This window comes from Falco peregrinus, chromosome 9, assembly GCF_023634155.1.
Source record: "Falco peregrinus isolate bFalPer1 chromosome 9, bFalPer1.pri, whole genome shotgun sequence".
Taxonomy (NCBI): Eukaryota; Metazoa; Chordata; class Aves; order Falconiformes; family Falconidae; genus Falco; species Falco peregrinus.
Genome location: NC_073729.1, coordinates 302,563 through 320,852, shown reverse-complemented (window position 1 = coordinate 320,852; position 18,290 = coordinate 302,563). Strand labels below are relative to the sequence as shown.

Sequence of the window (18,290 nt, the reverse complement as noted above, 5' to 3'; positions counted from 1 at the left end):
TTTCTGGGGAGGAGGCAGGGGGGTAAAGATTTCACCAGTTGCTTTTTTTCAGAGCAAATAAGCATGTATTACAGGGTAAGGTGATGCAGAGTCTACGTGGTGAAACGTTACCCTCTGCCTTTCTGGGTAACTTGAAAATTTTCAGGGTCTCCTGAGTGCCCGGGTACTCTCATCTGTATCTCCAACAGAGTAGTTTCAATCAGTATTCCAGTATCCTGGAGTTACCAATTCATCCTGCCAGAAGAATAAAAATGCATCCTGCTCTTAAGGAAAGAATACAAGAACAGGGAAATGCACTTCAACAGAGAGAACTTCAACCTACCAGCACAGAGCAGCTCACAACGGCTTTGACTGTCCCAGTGTGCTGCTTTGGTCATACCCAAGTTTTTCAGTCCCGATGTATCAGTAATAAAACTTGATCTATCATGCAACATCAAAATTTACTTCCAAATGTGCTTTTGTGATTACAGATCTGACTGGGAGCCTCCAGCAATAAAAAGCTATTTCTGCTTTCAAAATAAAGGCTAGTAGCTCCTGTGAGCAGCTTAAATAGCCATTCACAGACTAATGCTGTGATACAGAATGCTTTAGCTTGAGGAAGGTTATGGTCACAGAAATCACTGTACAAAACACCAAATGGATTCTTTCTGTATGGAATAACTTGAGCAAACAGTAAGCCGTTGGCCAACAGAAGCTGATGTTCTCCAAATTCGCAGGAGTTCCCCATCATAAATGTTTGTATTTTTGACATCTACAATTTTTGAGAGAAGCTTCTGACACACAATTGGCAGAAGATGGTCCCCACATCCAAAAGCACCCAATGCCAGCTTGCAGCAACAGCCATTTCATTTTAAGCAGAGCACACTGAGCCACACAGCTGAAAAGCTTGAGCGTATTTGGATGTCTGTCTCCAGCTCCCAGGGGAGCCAGAGCCACACAAGAATAATTCCCCTGCAGAATTTCCAGATTTGGCACCTTTTTGGACACAATTCACATGGCTCCAGTCACCTGCCCTGAAACACACTAAAACTTTTACTTTCTTGAAAGCTCAGGCGTGCTGCAAACACACAGAAGGCAAGATCCTTCAACAGTCTTTAGAAATCACAGAGACACAGGCAAACGTTTTTCCCGCAGTATGTTACAAGTTTAATTGTGCAAAAATACAGTCATCAAGACTTAAGCTTTGTTGTAAACTGAATGTAATTCCAGTGAGGTACAGGCATGGAAAGAGGTCCTACTGTAATTACAGCAAATACACCATAGTCACTGTGTGTATGCGGTTCGATACACTGATATACTGTTCTCAAGTGATTTACACATTCTGTATTTAACTGTATTAATCTGTATTTAATCTGTATTAATCAAGAGAACCAAAGAAATGACACCAAAGAGGAAAGCCAGTAGCACTGCACTAACTCAAAAGAACGTTAACAAAATTTAGACAAACTCCCCAGTGATGGCCAAGAATTAATCTGTGATATGGCAGGTGGGCAGTGTAACTCCCCTTCATCCAACACAGTATATACTGTGCTTCAGCAAAAGAAAAGGCTTTCCTAATGCCAGCATTTATTTCAAGCACAGGAAGATGAAGCATTAACAACCTTTAAAACTGTGTTTCAAACCATGAAATACCAATGGTGTTGCATAAGAACATAAGAAATAGATGGGGGGCGGGGGGGGGGGGCAGGAAACACAAAAAACTTTCAGAGCTCAGTTCTCTGGCTCCACCACTTAATAAGACAAAAAACCCATATGGAAAAGACAGACACTGCTGAATCCCCTCGCTGACTAAAATCCTCCTGCAGTGCCTACATCACTGAGGAAAAAATAGCTTTCAAAGCAATTCCCCTCCTTACACATTCATGTTTTAACATAACCAGCTTGGGCATTCGTAATGCTGTCCCCCTATGGCTACTTTTTGGTTCTAACAAATCTAGACGCTTCTTGCAAAAGCATTTCAACATCTTTGTTATCCTTGTCTTCTGAACTTGGTTCCCAGTCAGAGTCTTCATCGGTAGGTTTGCACACCTCTTCCTCATCATCTCTAAAGCCGCCATTAAGGTCATACTCATGTGGTTCATCTTTCTGCAGGAGCGGGCTGGAAACTAGGACCATGCGTGGCAATCGGTTAGCTGAGGGGAATGTGCTCAAGCTTGTCTAGACAACAATTAACATGATGAGACGTGTTTACAGAGCACAGGGGAGTGGGAGACGGATGGTGGATGGCGCCAAGGATGGCACCAAGGAAAGGGAACACCTTGCTGTTAATTGATGGCAGTTAACCACCAATCAGGGATTGCCTAGGATGCAATGCTTAGCTTCAAGAACCAATCTGTTTAAAACGCGCAGCTTCTGAAAGTGTATATAACCTCGTGCTTCTGTACAATAAATTGACATTTGCTTGCATCAAGCTGCGTCCCGTCTCTTCATTCGCCGCATCTTTCTCCACAGCCCTTTCTCCTGTAGGGACAAAAATGCCATATATTCATTAATAATAAATACAGAACGAAAGAGACCTTGCAGGGGCCATCTAGTTAGCCTCTCTCCTCAGCAGGAGAAAGGCTCAACTAAAGCACTCTATCCAATGCTGACAATTTTGTGTTTGACTTTCAAGACTCTCATGTAAAGCTGTACCATCCCTCTCTGACCACTACTGCAGGGCTTACCAGTCTGATCAATTAAGAAAGTTCTCCTTAGTGGCTTTTCTTCCAGCACTTGGAAAACAGTTGCCAGGCCTCTTCTGATAACATCTTCTGATATCAGAAGAAAACGGTATCAGATAACATCTTCTGACAACTCTCCTTTCCTGAAGGAGTGGCATACACAATTTTCCTGGTCATCTTCCTGCTACTTCTATACCTAAACAAGGCATCTTTCTTGCCCTTTAGCCCCTAGCTCTTGCTAGACAGCTATTCCGACTCTAAATTTTCTGCCTTCACCCATCCATATTTACTTAGGGCTACTTTATACTCTTGCTCTTTGGAATCTGACATGGCTTTGAATTCCCATTCACTTCTTTCCTGAGCTTCAGGTCAGCAAAGACAATCTGCTAGATCACTCACCTCCTACGTTCTCAACTTCGATCTGTGCTGTGTAGTCTGTGCTTCCTTTCTGAACACACGTTAAGGAAACAACAAATGCTGAACACTTCTTTCCTGAGCTGGATGCAGCCTACCCCTTTCCCAGTTCAGTCTATTCTATCGCGCTGCTGTCCAATCTGCTGCCTATCCATCTTCTGCACAGCTCACACTTTGTGATTAAATTGCCTTCTCTCTTCCCAGTATGTCACAATACTCTACATTGGCAGGAGTCAAAACTTGGAAACCTCTATTCACAAGAAATGGATGCTGCTCGCTGCATGTTCCTAAACTTTTTTAGGCAGCTTGTCTTGCAGTAGTCTTTTAATTGCTCAAATATGTTGACATATATAAACCAGTTCCCAGAGACAGGGCAAGCCTGATTTTTGAAGAAGCCTTATCTACCTGACTTGGTAGCATCGATGCAAAGCTGCTGCCATAGCAGCATTGCCTTCTCCTTTTACTTATCGGTAGCTGTGAACCTTTAACATGTTTATTTCCACTGCTTTGGGACTTTGGCAGATGTGCACGACCATTGCTCTACCAGCCTACGCTACCTCCCTTTTTCTTACAGGCCCACAATTCCTAACTAGCCACAGTCTGTTAATATTCCAGTCATGGTATGCTGCCCTTAAGTCACACCCCCGAGTAAAGCTGTATTTGTTCCTTTTCTTCCCAGCCTCCAGTTTCTGCATTCTTACCTCATTTGGAGATAACCTGTCAATGATCTCATAATGATTTATCTGTTGAGCAGTTCTTATCATCTTTTATATGAAACTAGAAATGTGTCTTCTCAGCTACACAACCCAGTCCAAATCATCCATGTTTATATTAACCTCAGGTATTTCTTAGCAGCTTCTTGAAACCTCAGGTCAGAGCTCCAGACACTCAAGCTGTGCGTGTGGTGAACAAGCAAGAACACCAGCACCTGGTGTAGTCAGATCACATCCTCTGTCAGTTACATTTTTCTGCTAGTGGGAATGTTACTATTCCAGAATCATCTTATGGTCTGATTAACATTTTATACTCTATAGCAAGGTTTTCAAAAGCACTTACAGCAGCAGTCAATTCCCTCAAAGGTACACAATTTTATGGGTGAACTGTGCTACAGAGGCACCCAATGACTTCCTAGAATAAAGTCAGCCATGTGTGACACAGCCAATACTACAACTGAGAAATATCCTATGGCTAGCAACCTATATAGCACCTAGCAGAAAATCCTGAAAATGTCAGCTGTCAATTTTGGCTGTAATCCCATCCCATATGATGCTTGCTAGTTTACTGTTTACCAGACTTTAGAGGAAAGTAATTATGCCCATGTTTACCCATAACAGCAGAATTTTTTCTAAGAATCACAGACTATAGTCGTGCAGAAGGAATTATGTCTGGAGGGAGAAGTCGAAACAAAGATTCTAAATACCTTAAGAACAAAATCTCTCTTCTCAGCCTAAGCCTGTGAGAATAATAAACCCAAGACCGGATTAACAAAGAAAAACTGCTCTTCACTTTCACAGCACTGCAGGTGGTATTTTACAACGGAAATAGGAATTCTGGAAAAATACTGATTACTTCCATATTTCTCCTACAAATGTATGAGGAACATACGATGTTGGTTTTCGTCCACCAGTGTTTTTAGATTTCAGCAGTGAATGATGCACTTCCTTCCATGTCTTCCCACTCCTCTCTTTCTGCTATAGTTTAATTCAGCTCCACAGCCCCTGAAGCTGCTCATTAAGCACAGTTCTGCCTTTCCCCTAGTACCATATTTATAAATATGACCTTGAAACATTCCCTGGAAGTATCTCCTTCACACGGGGAGAAAAAGCTTGCTGACCACCCCTTTACAAAGGGTTATGTTTGGAAGTGAGCCGATCAGCTTGCTAGAAAACATACACAGAAGTGTGCAGGAGAACTCTCAGACTCCATAGCCACAGCAGGTCATTCATCCAAGTAGCAACAAGGCAGTGAAGTCATTCACTAGTGACAATTTAATGACAACACACATTCCAGCCTTTCTTTTTTTTTCCCCTTCCTCCCTTACAGCTATTTCCCCAGTAATTAGCCTTAGACTGTTTCTCAGAACATAGACCACATTCTCTATTGGCAATTTGTAATCCATCTCGCAGCAATTAGACTATCAATGTTAAAAACTAAACATGGCAAATGTCATGTAGATAGCACCCTTCTTTTCTTGGCTGGTGGAGTTTCAGTGCACTTGAACAGAAATTAATCCTGCTGTGCTTAACAGTGCAGTTGTGCCAAACAGCACGAAATAAAGGCTAATGGAACCTTGCCTGTGTGATCTTGCATGGCTCGGTACGACCGCCTCAGACGTGAGCTTGCTGAGTGCAACCTTTTACAAGCTTTCCCCTCAAGAGAACGAAGCAAGCCAGTCAACAAGATATTGAGGGGAAAAAAGAAATTTAAACAATCATTAAATATGAACAGAACTTTAATTAATGAATTCCCTTCTTCCCACTGTGCATGGAATATCATTTTTTCCCTGGTTCGTTCTTAGGATGAGGAGTTGAATTTAACAGATTGAATTTCACTTCCATGTCAAAGATTTACACATTTACAAGAGAAGCACTTTTCCATCCATAGCCATGCCTGGCTGACCACCTGCCATGAGCTGCACACACAGGATCTACCATTCTGGTAAGGAAGGTCCTCTTATGAAAGACACAGCTACAATTTTAAACCTTCAAGATTAGCTTTAAACTTCAGATATGCACACAGTCCAGCTTGCTTCATTATTAAAATCTTAACCGCTCGCTGCACTTACAGCGCTGCTTACAACTCTTGCCACTCTTTAATGCACATTTCTGCAAGGGAGCGGTGATCAAGATGGGGCTCATACTTGCATCATGGGATGTGGCAAAGCGTACAGCTAACAAATATGCCTCAAAATATGCTAGTGCACAGATACACCCATATCAAGCATTCAGTGACAGCAGAAGTACACACACACATGATAAGGAAATGGGATGGGAAAGACATTCCCGAGTGGAAAGTAGGTCGCAGACAGAATGGAGGCCAAAACACTTTGTCTAGAAAACTACAGCTATTTGCACTTTACTTTCTCTAGAAGGCAGATCTCTGTTTTGAAGATTTCTGTAGGAAATGCCCAGCCACACCTTGGTGATCTCAAAGAAGACAAGTCAGTTCCCACCTCCACTCGAGATGCAGCAGTTCCACATCCTCATGCCTTGTTCAGGCCAGTGAAAGTAAAGATGGCATATCATCAGGCTTTCAGACTGCTCTTCAACGCTCACTTTTAAATTATTTTAGAAATAACAGGAAGCTTCACATTTGGAAGCCAAACTGAGATACAAGAGATGCCTTGAAACAGAGCTAAAGGATATTTAAAACTGGAGCCCATGCACCTGCCACATGTAAGTTAATATTATTGGCAGCAGCAAAGCAAGCTAGGTGTACTACTGGTAAATGGAGGAGATACTCATACACAGTATTACAGGTTACATTATCAAGAGAGACTACAGCTTGCCTGTGATACTACACAATCCTCACTGATGTCTAGAAACTAAAGTTCGAAGGATACATACATAGTTCACAGGGAACACTGCCCCAGCTGAAAGGCATTACCCTTCTTCGACACTTCAGTCCTAACAAGCCTGTAACATCAATACCTCAGAGTAAATATAAGAAAAGCTCATCACCACATCCGCAGATATCTTTTGACATTTATTTAGAGGTCAATGCAATGCAGAAGGAGTATCTCAATGTTTCAAGAGCAATCAGTCTTCATGGGGTAACCTTAACTAGCTGTGGATGAACTATTGGCTCCTTTCATCCTATTATGAACCCTGTTCAAGGAAGGAAGAATTGACTTGGTCACACATGTCTCTCAAAACATTTGTTTGTTTCGCTGCCTGCTTCCAGGGAAGGACAGGTGTGCTCAGCACACAGGAATTCAATTCCAGCACTATTACTTGCAAAAAAGGAAGCAGAGTTTTACTAAAATAATGACTACCTTCTTCTCAGGTAAGTATTATCAAGCATCTCCAGCACCACTAAATGCCCCAAAACCCAAAGCAGATCAGTTGCATCCCATGCTGATGGGCCCATTCATAACATCAGAACATACCATTTTTTGAAGTTTTTGTCGTGTTCTTCTCTCAGGTACTAAAGAAAGAAATGTTATTAGCCAGGACAGAGTACAACCTAGCAATAAGGTTATTCGGAGAGGTTGCTACAACAGAAGACTGACTTATTAAAAGAAATGCTGCAATGGTTGTGCTATATTTACAAGTATAAAAACTACTCTGCTGCCCCCAAAAACCTTTTTTTTTGTATTAAATGATTCTTGAAAGATTACCCAGATGAACTGTTCTTACAATTATGAACCATGCCATCTGTAGACAAACATCATCGGTACTGTTTGGGGTTTTTACAGCAGACAATTGCAGTATTTCAAAGCATTTAAATATTTTACGCCATTGTTTCCATAAATGCAATTTCTCCTTAATAACCATAGAATCATAGAATGGTTTGGGTTGGAAGGGACCTTAAAGGTCATCTAGTTCCACCCCTCCTGCCATGGGCAGGGGTAATGTCATAATCCTGATTTTTTGAAGTAAAATGCATTATCATTACATTTCCCTAACTGTTCTGCTCTAAAGTATTGTCTTTTTGCATTGGGAATTAAATTGGGGAAAAAAAACCCTCCAAGTCCAATAATTAAGAAAAAGCACAAAAAGAATGCAAAGTACATCTTTGAATTCTCTAAGAACAGACAAAATATAAACAGTATATTCCCCTGTGTTTTTCAACAAGTCTAGTTACTGGAATACAAAAAGATTTTTAGAATAGAATCTCAGATTCAGTTTTAATTGTATTCCCTCCAAGCCTCAACAGAACATACATGCTATAGGGATATACACATTTTGCTGTGGGGATGGGAAAAAAAGCTACAGAAAAAATTTACTGCAGTATCCATTTGAAATGTTGAGAAATACTTCAGTATATTCCCTGTTTTCACTGTAATACTCCAGCTCCAAATGGAGGAAGCAGAATAGAGAGATCTGGTAAGACCATGCTATACCGTGCTTAGTTTTCAATAAAACCTGTTAAACTCATGAAAACAGCCACTTGCCACCTGGCATTTTTGTCAAATCCTAAGATATAAAGCATACAAACTATGTCAGCGGTGTCTGACCCAGACCATCTTGTTTCAGTTGAAAAACATTTGAAAAAGTGAATGTAAGTGTGCAGCGGCCAAGCAGCCTTACCTTCCTTATCACAGACAACGGCAACACCGCATGCTCAAGAAGAGCAAGGGTACAGGGCAATACAGAGCAAGCTGCAAATGCAATGTTACTTTCTCACTTAAAGCATTTTATTCCAAGGTGTTGGCATCCATTACTGGGTTTGGGGGTTTTTTCCCCCCACTTTGAGCTATACTGAACAACTTGGCTTACCTGGAGGTGCACTGTGCTTGTATTCTAGTTTATGCTGTGGATTCTTCCTGCAAAGAAAACAGTAAAAGCTTGATTTGCCACCTTGTTCCACACCTAACAAGAACCTAACAAGTTCCCAGAACTCCTCTGTATTTTGTGAATAATTTTCACTTCTTTTTAAAATAAAATTCTGTGACCAGTGCCTTACTGCAGTGTCTCAGCTTACGTAATGTAGGGTGGAAGAAAAAAAGGGTTCCATAAGAGTTCCTTTTGTTTCAGCCTTTTAAAAAAAAATAAAAAAGACAGCTGATCAAAACCAAGAGATGAGATAGTTTCCAAACTTGTAAGATGAGATGCATTTGTTCAGCATAATAAGAACTGATCCAATTATTTACTCTCACTAAAACCAAAACCAGAACATAACCTCTGGTGCACAAAGTGCAATGCACACACAGTGCATCACAAGTCTGAGATACCCAGCCGTAACTTCCATATTCTGCAACATAAGGCTAAAAATCAAATAGTTTGGGAAAATTAAAGAAATTGAAAAGAATTGCCTGTCTCAAAGTATCACAGGGAAAGGCCAAAGAAGGACTGTTAAGATAGTTTACTCATTTCTGCAATATGCTGCTGCAATCTGGGAAGTTCAATATACAAGTGTGTATGTCTTCTATTAAAAAACAGCATCAATGCAATGAAAATTAAAAATTTAAAGTCAACTTACTCTTTGATCTGCAATAAATGCTCCCCTCATTCAGGCTGCGATCCAGGTCATGAACACACTGATTTATCCCACCCCCTAAAGCAGTTATCCAATGCTGTTCTAATGTTTTAACTTGGTCCCACTTACACCGTGCTGATCTGTTGTGTTAGTGTATTAGAGCGGCACGTTAAAATTGTTTCAGCTCAATTTACTTCTGTGCAGAAAATTAAAATTAAAAAAAATTCTAACTTTGGAAGAAAACTGGTTCAGTTGTCCTAATTTCTCCTTCTGAAAAAGAATCAACAATTAAAGCCCACTATTTAAGAATGACATACCATTTGACATTGCTTGAAACACAAGATTAATTTCTATAACTGCAGAATTTTTTTGATATTTTACAAAATACCCTTGCTGTGAAGACTGCCTTGTAAAACTAGTTGCTTATGTTTTCTTATTCTTCAAAAACAGAATACTCTTCAGTAAGAAAATCTTATTTTTACATCAAATAACTTGTTACACATTCACATACTTGAAGCTGATTTACAGTTTTATAGCTACTGCTATCCCAAAGTGCATTTCATGTGCATTAGAAGGGATAGTTATCTGAATAAAAACATGCAAGTACAGCTTTCTATTAAATACCGTACTGAAACAGAACAGTTGCTTAATCCAGTGTTTTGCAAGTGTTGGTAGCATCAGAGCATTTGATCCCAACTCAAGGCACAACATTTAGATAACTCAATTATGTATTCCAGTAGTAGCCAACAGATAAAGACAACAAAAATAACATCCAAATCCTTCAAATGACACCTGTTGCTTTGTGGAAAGAATTATCATTGCTTTGTGGGTGCCTCCTTTCTTCTACCCCAAAAAGAATGAAACGCTGTTTAAGAAATGATCAACTAATACAGCACAGGAGTTGACTTATCTGCAAGGAGAGACAGTTTTCGTTTTGGACAGTGTCCATTGTACTCCTGAAAAGTATGTTGGCAATTTCAGGAGCGGTATAAACCTAGATTTCGCATCCTGAGATGAGAAATTCATCTCACAGATGGTTTTTGAGAAAAGAAACACTTCTTCTGCATTAGTTGAACATAAGATGGCTTTTCCTTAAAAGTTACTCCCATTTTGTTACACTTTATAAAGAACACGCTCTTTAGGATCATCACGCTTCCAGGGAGAGAGAGAGAAAATGTTTCTGCTCAAGCACAATCTTTAACAGCGGCTGTTAGTTTCAATATGCCCCCACAGAAGGGCTGTTGTCTCAAAATATATCCTTTTGTCCATTGCATCAATTACAAAGCAGTCCTTACACTCTGCTAAATACAAGTGTAAAACCTAGATATTGAGAAACAAATGGAACAAAAGGATCTTTTGAAGAAAATCAACAGCTGCTAAAAGAAACAGCAGTCAGCCATAAACCGGATTTTCTTGCTGGTACCTAAATTATGCTTTCTAACAAATCAAATACTGACTAAAATAGAGGTTTTGTACAAAATCTTAACAAATATTTTGTCAAAATCTGAACTAAAAGTTACATATCAAGAAGAACATGTAACAATAAATTATTGTTTCTATACAAGAACAGTTTACTACAGGTTGAAAAATGAGAAAGTTTTGATCTCTAGGCCACTGAACAGGTTCCAAAAGTCAAGGCTTCATGTTCACCAGCTGAAATCACAAATACTTTGCACAGACCTTGGTGGCATAAAGGTAGCAGTCTGGCGCCAGTAAATTTGGAAAGCCACAGTCAAGATTTAACATCACTATCCTACTGTCAATTTGCAACTCCAGGGGAGAACATTCTTAACCTGTAAAACAAGAAAAGCCATTTTGTACAGTGCTTCTTACCTATAACAAGCCGTTCCATACGGACATTCAGGCCGGTTATCATTGTTATCCTGAGTTACGATCTCTGTTTCATGATTGTCATCGTCATTAGGGTGACTAAACTGCTGAAAGTGAATGGGATTCTTCCTGCAAAAGACAAATATAGATCAAGAACTGACTATTCCATTTAAACAGGAGAAGTGGAGGTAAGAAAGGTGTTACTGAATCAGTGACATTTTCAGCGGTTACAGAAAGAGAAGCTTTTAACGTTTAACTTGGTGCAGAATGTAAGACCTGCTTTCAGGATAATTGAAGAAAAGTTTTGTTTCAGCAGAGGCCGCAAGAGGTTAAAACATGAATTCTCCTATTTGCCATCATCAGCTTTACGTTTCAGGCCTCCAACACATACACAATCTACTGATGTAGTCCCATAGCATGAATCTCGCTCCGTGGCTTGCTCTGTCATGACTCCCTCTGGAGTTACCAAGTGCTACACAAACCTCTCGCAAAGTCTGAGCTCAAGCTGCGAGGGCCAACCCATGGCAGCCGAGCAACTGCAGTCCTGAAGCCTTCCCACGCTCTCGGGTGATCACCTGTGAGCTTCAGGCAGCATGTCTCAATCATTACTTCTGTTCCGTATGCAAGTTACTACTCACTTGAACACTTCAAATGCCAGCGTATTATTCCAGAGGGATGAAGTGCTGGGGCCTGAGCAGCAGGCCCTGAGCCGAAGCTGACCTCCAGAAGAACCCGCCAACCCAACCTTAAATATATGTATTTAGTATCCAATCATTAGCGAAATATGCACGGTCATTAGTGAACCATGTATGGCCATTAGCAAAAGATGCACCTTGGATAAACTACAATCATGAGAGAAGAGACAGCGCATCCTTCCTTGCTTAGAGGCGGGCGGCCAAAGCCATGAATCCAGCTGTTTGGCCTTGTCTGGAAACCGGTGGTTAAAATCCAGTCGATAAAGGGAACTCCCTCGGTTCCTCCCAACCCCTGGCCAGGCTTTGGTGGCATCTGACAGGAGAGTGAAACCAGATGTTTCCACGTTTGGAATTACGTGAGCTTGTTTATTAATAGTATAAAAGCTGAACCCTCTTGCAGTGACGTTGCAGACCTCACCTACCAGGAGATGCCCTGCGCAGGACTTCCCAGCTGCCGGGACAGGCTCTCCAGATCCTCGTGCAACAGGGGCTCCCCAGCGACTGCGGAGCTGGAGGATGGCAACCTGTTAGGGCAACGGGTGATGTATCTTTCTGAACCACTACAGCTAGCTGTGAATAGTAACGATTAGGTGCATTGCCTTGCTTATCTGTTTTATTGTTTGAATCAGGGTATCGTAGGCTAATCCTTCTGTATGTGCATATTGCCTTGTTTTCTGCATTAATTTGAAACAAACAGTGCATCAAGGGTATCTTCTGTATTGGTTTCTGTGTGCTATCTATTGACCCCATCAACTGGCAAAACAATGGAGCAGTCTCCTGGACATTACATTGATTATGCTCTCAGGTTTGCCTTGGCTACCGTGGCATTTTATTTGAAATACCAAATCACAACGATGACATGAAGTTGTACCCTAAGACATAACTCTGTGTGTAGCTGAGCCACACCGATGTTAGTGATGAGAGCACCGTACAAGACAAGGCAGCTATAAACAACATCACTTTGTGAAGAAGTGATGTTAAAAAGAACACAGAAAAATACATTATGACTTCAGGAGAAATTCATGGGGCAGATCAAAAGACACTACAAAAAATTATGTCATAGTGAACATACTGTACTAAAAGCAAATCTACTTTTTCCCTCTGATTTCTTTTAGAGACACTTTTTTTCAACCATATTTGAAAGCAAGAAAAGTGAGATGTTTTAATAAATGATTTTCCAAAAGATATACACAAAATACTTCAGTGATTTACCACTAATTCCCAGTGTACATAATCAACATCTTTGTGCAAACTGTAAAAGTGAACTGCTTGCCTCAAGCAAGAGCAATGATAACTTTAAACTGCAGAGGGATTACTGCTGTCATTTGCACTTGTTACAGCTGCATTTAGAAACACCAAGCCAGAAGCACGTATGCAGCTAGCGACATACACAGCAGCTTCCTCACTGACCACAACAGGCTCTTATGAACTTTCTAGGGAACAGTCAGTATTATTTTCAGCATTTCAACCAACACCGTAAGAGAAAAAGCATTTGTTATAGCTTTTGCAAAATGATTACTTAAGCACCGTGAGCCCCACTAACCATTCAGGCCTCCTTTCAGGCACCAAAAACAGATTAGATATTTAGTATTAATACTTTTACATCTCCATCTGCTTGGTATCTTTCACTCGGGAAACTCAGCAAGCAAGCTACAGATAAACTCTTCCAGGAGCTACTTATCAGAGATCCAGTGTCCCTTAGTCCTATTTACACAGGTGACAGACGCCTTGTTCTGGTTCTGGTCTTTTCTGTTGATTTCTGCAGACTGTAGGGTAAGTAAATACCGTTTCACTAGATATCATTGCAAGGCTGCATTTACCAGTCTTTTATTCTACAAGTTCTCAGAAAACATCACTTCTAACGCCACATTCAGGCTGGCTGCCTACTTCTTTTGCCATTTAAAAATAAATGGGATGAAACCAAGTCATTTTAGAGGCTACTTGCTTTGTTTTCTAAATGCACAGAGCTAACGTACTAGCAATATTAGCCAGAATTTGAGTTCAGTCATTTGAAACACAATTCATCTTCTCAAAGGGACACAGAAGCAGCTAATGCTCTGTGAAATCATTTTAATACTTATTCCTACAATAAGATACATGCAGCATCATAGTCATGAAGGAAAGAAGGCCTAAGAGCTGCCAGTTAGCTAACCTATTCTGTTTTAGGTGATAGCCAGTTCCTTTCATGAATTTACTTCAAAAGCTATTTGGCCAATACCAAAGAGCCTTTATTGCAGGAGAGAAAAAAGAAAAAAAAAATTGTATAGGAGGAAGCAAGAAAAAGGGAAGGGTCTTGAGGTACGCACCCTATCACTGGGCCTCAGGATTCTTTGGGCCAGTGGATGATGCTCCTCAAATTATTCATCACCTGTGAAGCACCTTAAACATGTCCTATTTCAGATGCTCAGGACTAGTAACAACATCATAGCTTCTCTTACCTTTATGTGGATAATTTATACTTACTCCATTTCTAGATGTTGTGCAACGATATCCAGCAAAATAAATAGAAGCAGAGAAATGCACAGCTAATATTAAGTACACATTATCCCTTCTTGCAAAAATCTTCTTCCTTTTATTAAGAGTTTGGTTTGTTTGAGGGTTTGTTTGGGTTTTTTTGAATACAAGAGATCTGAGTTGTAAGAGCACAGCACCCTTCATGCTGGAAGCTGCACTCCAAAGTTAGTTTTACAACAAAACCTTGCTGCACAGGAATACGTTATTAATTTGATCAAAACAAAATCATTAAGCTTTACTCGCACAAAAAATAACCAATTAAAAGCCTATTTTAAGAATAAAGTTTTAGGAGAGTTGCCTTCTCATACACAGAAGCTCTGAATTTGTGGCAGAAAATTATGCAAATAAAAATTATGCAAGTAACACTTACAAAGTTCTTCAGAATCAATGCAGTCATCTCCAGCAGCAGCTGAGCATCGCTCAGTGAAATACTCAAGACAGTTTTCATCTATGCAGCTCCCAAAAGCATCTTAAAAGCTTTTTCTAAAACAAATTTAAGTGGTAAGGTCAGAATCCCTGGCTCTTCTTAATCACATGCAGGAGACCCCTGTCATCTCAAGGGCTTATTTTCTCAGCCTACTAAAGAAACTGGTAAGGAAAACGTAATGACTCACCAGCACTAGTTATAAAGCCATAGTATTCAAGCCTGAAGTTAACGCCACAAGTGCGTGTAAGATGTTTATAAGTTCTAAACTCTAAGTCTTACTAGAAAACAGGTCTCATAAAAAGACAGATGCAAGTCTGTAGCTGCCAGATTTACAAGCTGAAGGTGAAATGAAAAATACTTCTTTTCATAAACAAAGAGCACAGTATTTAGAAGAATGCACATACAAATCCAAAGGCTGGTTGAGCATGCCCTGCTTTGACAGTTACAGGAAAGATTCACACACACCCAGTCAGCACAGAACTGTACCACAGACTAGCCAAAGGATAGAATTGTGGACAAAAATTGTGAAATTACAGTTTCAGAGATGAGAGTTCAGCTGTACCACACCCCTACTATGCAACTCGAAATGGGGGTTGGGTTTGAATTTGTTTTTGTTTTTAAATCCCTATTCTTCTAACTTCTGAAAAGCGAGCAGCAGACAAGAAAATGAACACAAGACAGTATTCAAAGAGTAAGTTCCTTGACAACAAATATAGTCAGATATAACACAGACAGAGCACTTGCCTCCTAGTGGTAACAGCAGTTTCTTTCGATTTGGAAAAAGCTTCAGACTGCCACAGGAAGAGAATCTCACACTGACGGAGGATAAGAAGAAGAATCTCTGCAGAGAGAAGTGTGAATCAAGCTTGACTCTTTCAAAAAGCGTGTTTTCAAATTCATAAATGAAGAAACTGAGCTATGGGTTACAAAGTTATTTCCTAAACATTTCAGCTATGTGTTAGAGACATCTAATAAAATCAACTAAACTAACATTTCATCTTTTCCATTTGTGCTGTTCAACCACGCACCCACCAAAGGTGCCTGTCATATGCAGAAGACAAGTATCTCTTACTAGGAGTTTATAAAATACGGATTAGAAAACTGAAGGGCATTCAGTTATTGGAAAAATTACATTTTATATGAAACCTCACCTAGAAAGAACACTGTAAGGAAATGTTATGGTTACCAAAGCAGTCCTCATTTAAGACGTTGACTCCTACAGCACATTGTGCTAGAAGACACCTTTCATAAGGTTAATGGAAGGAGACAAAAACCAGCTACTCATCGTACTCAAAAGAGCACTCAAAGCAGCTCCTCTTCCTTAGCAACTCTAAAAAACAGGTTTTGCTCAAGGAGAACACTACACAATCAAAAACTGAATACGCTATCAGTGCGTTCCTTCAAAGCGTCCATTCACATCACACTTATGTACACTTCTGTCAAGCATATGGGTAACTGCAATGGCTTGCTTTACTGCAACATAGCTATCTCATTGATGCAGAATGACTACTTGGTGGTCTTGCATTAAAAGCACATACAGGACAGACGATAAAGCACCTTTCTTTGCAAACAAGCAGGTTTAGTCTCATCACATTTCCTGAAGATCAAAGCTGATGGTTTTGATACTTCCTATTTACAAATTTCTCCAACAAAATAAGATTTCGTTATGTGCTATTTCAGAGCATTCTTTTCTTCTTACAGAGCAACACTTCCCAAAAGTACTGCTGCCAAATGTTTTAGAATAAAGACCCAAGAAGAAACGTGCACATGCAGACTCCTATTGCATGTTACCTGTAACTAAAACTTGCCTTCCAAAACATTAGGAATCCTTCAGCGTGTCAGAGCACTGAATCAGCTTCACCCCCACAGAGGGGAAAACTTGTCTGAGCAAAATGAAAAGTAGCTGGAGCAAACTAAAGGCTGCATTTGTACTACTGGATCAGCTTGGCTGCCTAATGAACCATGTCCTCCTCATAATCATGAAGGGCAAAAACTGAGATATGCGAAGGAATGCTACATGAAAACTGGAAGCCTGATGTGCTCATGAACACAACAGCTTTACACAGTTATCTGCAGCAACAGGCACACCAAACATACACAAGAACCCATTTACTTGTGCTTGCTTGTTTGCTGAACAACCTAAGCTTTTACTGTCACTCAAGCCCCTTGGGGGAAGAGGTAAAAAATACAAAAGTAGTAATAGTGATAATATTTAAAAAAAAAAAAAAAAAAATCACAGGACCTCCTGTTTCCTGGATTAGCCTTATCTTTTGTGGTTACAATGTACATAGATTTATGTAGTGCTCAAAATCTTCTCCTAAAGGCAGTTCTCAGGTCACTGGTCACTTGCTACCCTCAGGAACACCTCTAGACGCCTATCTTCTCTTCAATATATTAACACATGGCATTACAGATCTTTTCTGGGCAGAAAGAACTAGCAGGAGACCAGGCACTCAGCACTGGGGTTTTTGGGATCTTGCTGGTACATTTGTATCGCACAAAACATTTGTATGACAGATTGTGAATTGAGAGGATATGAGTAGCAGAAAAAAAAATAAAAATCATCCCTCAATTGAAGTATCGCCAAAGACACTGACCAGATAAGGGTTCACAGGGAGTTTATAAGTGTGACTTGTTCTGGTTTTAAGAGGGGACTGAATGCTTAAAAAAAAAAAAATAAAAAAAAAATGGTGCAGATTGGCCAAGTTACAACAGAAGTAATTCTCCATTGTTTAGGGATAACAAATAATAAGCATTTTAAATAGTCAGATCACAAAGCATACAATAACTTCATCTTTCATAAAAGTTTCAGCTGCAAATAAAATAAGCCTACAGGGTCTATGTTGGGCATTTCAATCATTTACATCTCTTCTCCCTGCCGGTACATGTACTGTACACACAGGGGGGTTTATTTCTTTCCTTTTTAAAGTGGACCTTTGTTTCTTATTTCCTAGAACTCTGCATCGTTTAATCTGCTGAAGTACATCATCCCTTGTTTAGGTTATATTGAAAGTTAGCAAGACATCCTAGCTCCTCCTTTTATACTTTTAAAATTCTTGCTATGCCATTGGTTTCTCATCAGTCCCCATTTACCAAAAGATTTCTTTCAAATCAAAGCTTGTAACGACTTTACTGTTTTTGGTAGCTAATACAGTACTTCTTAATAACAAGCTAGCTTAAGCTGGGTTTATTTTTGCTTCACCTGTAACAGCCTGTTCCATACACGCAAGGTGTCCTCTTACGCTTGTTCTGTTTGGAGCTTTCTGAAGTATCTGCACTTCTGGTTGAATCAGAAATCTGTCTTGTAATCCAGATTTGCATCAGGCTCAAGAGTCCTTTCCTGGGCACCAAAAGATCAGGAAGTCCTGCCCAGTGAGCCTGTTGGCTTGCAGAACCAGTCATCTGCTCTTTGTTTACTGTTTCCTCAATTCTATTTCCTTTACTGGAGATCTGACCTACTCTTTTAGACAATTTACTATGCTGCTGCCTAGCTTTTCTTCCCACAGAACTTCCAGGGGTTTTTGTTCCAGTCTTGCCATTCCCTGCCATGTTTCTCATGGTATTCTCAAGAGGAAATCCAGAGCATTCTGTGGAACAAGGTTCCAT

The 18,290-nt window shown here is 40.1% G+C and overlaps 1 pseudogene; it reads right to left on the bottom strand.

Moving 5' to 3' along the window:
* Positions 1–1,674: 1,674 nt before the first annotated feature.
* LOC129785149 (aprataxin and PNK-like factor) lies at positions 1,675–18,290 on the bottom strand (annotated as a pseudogene).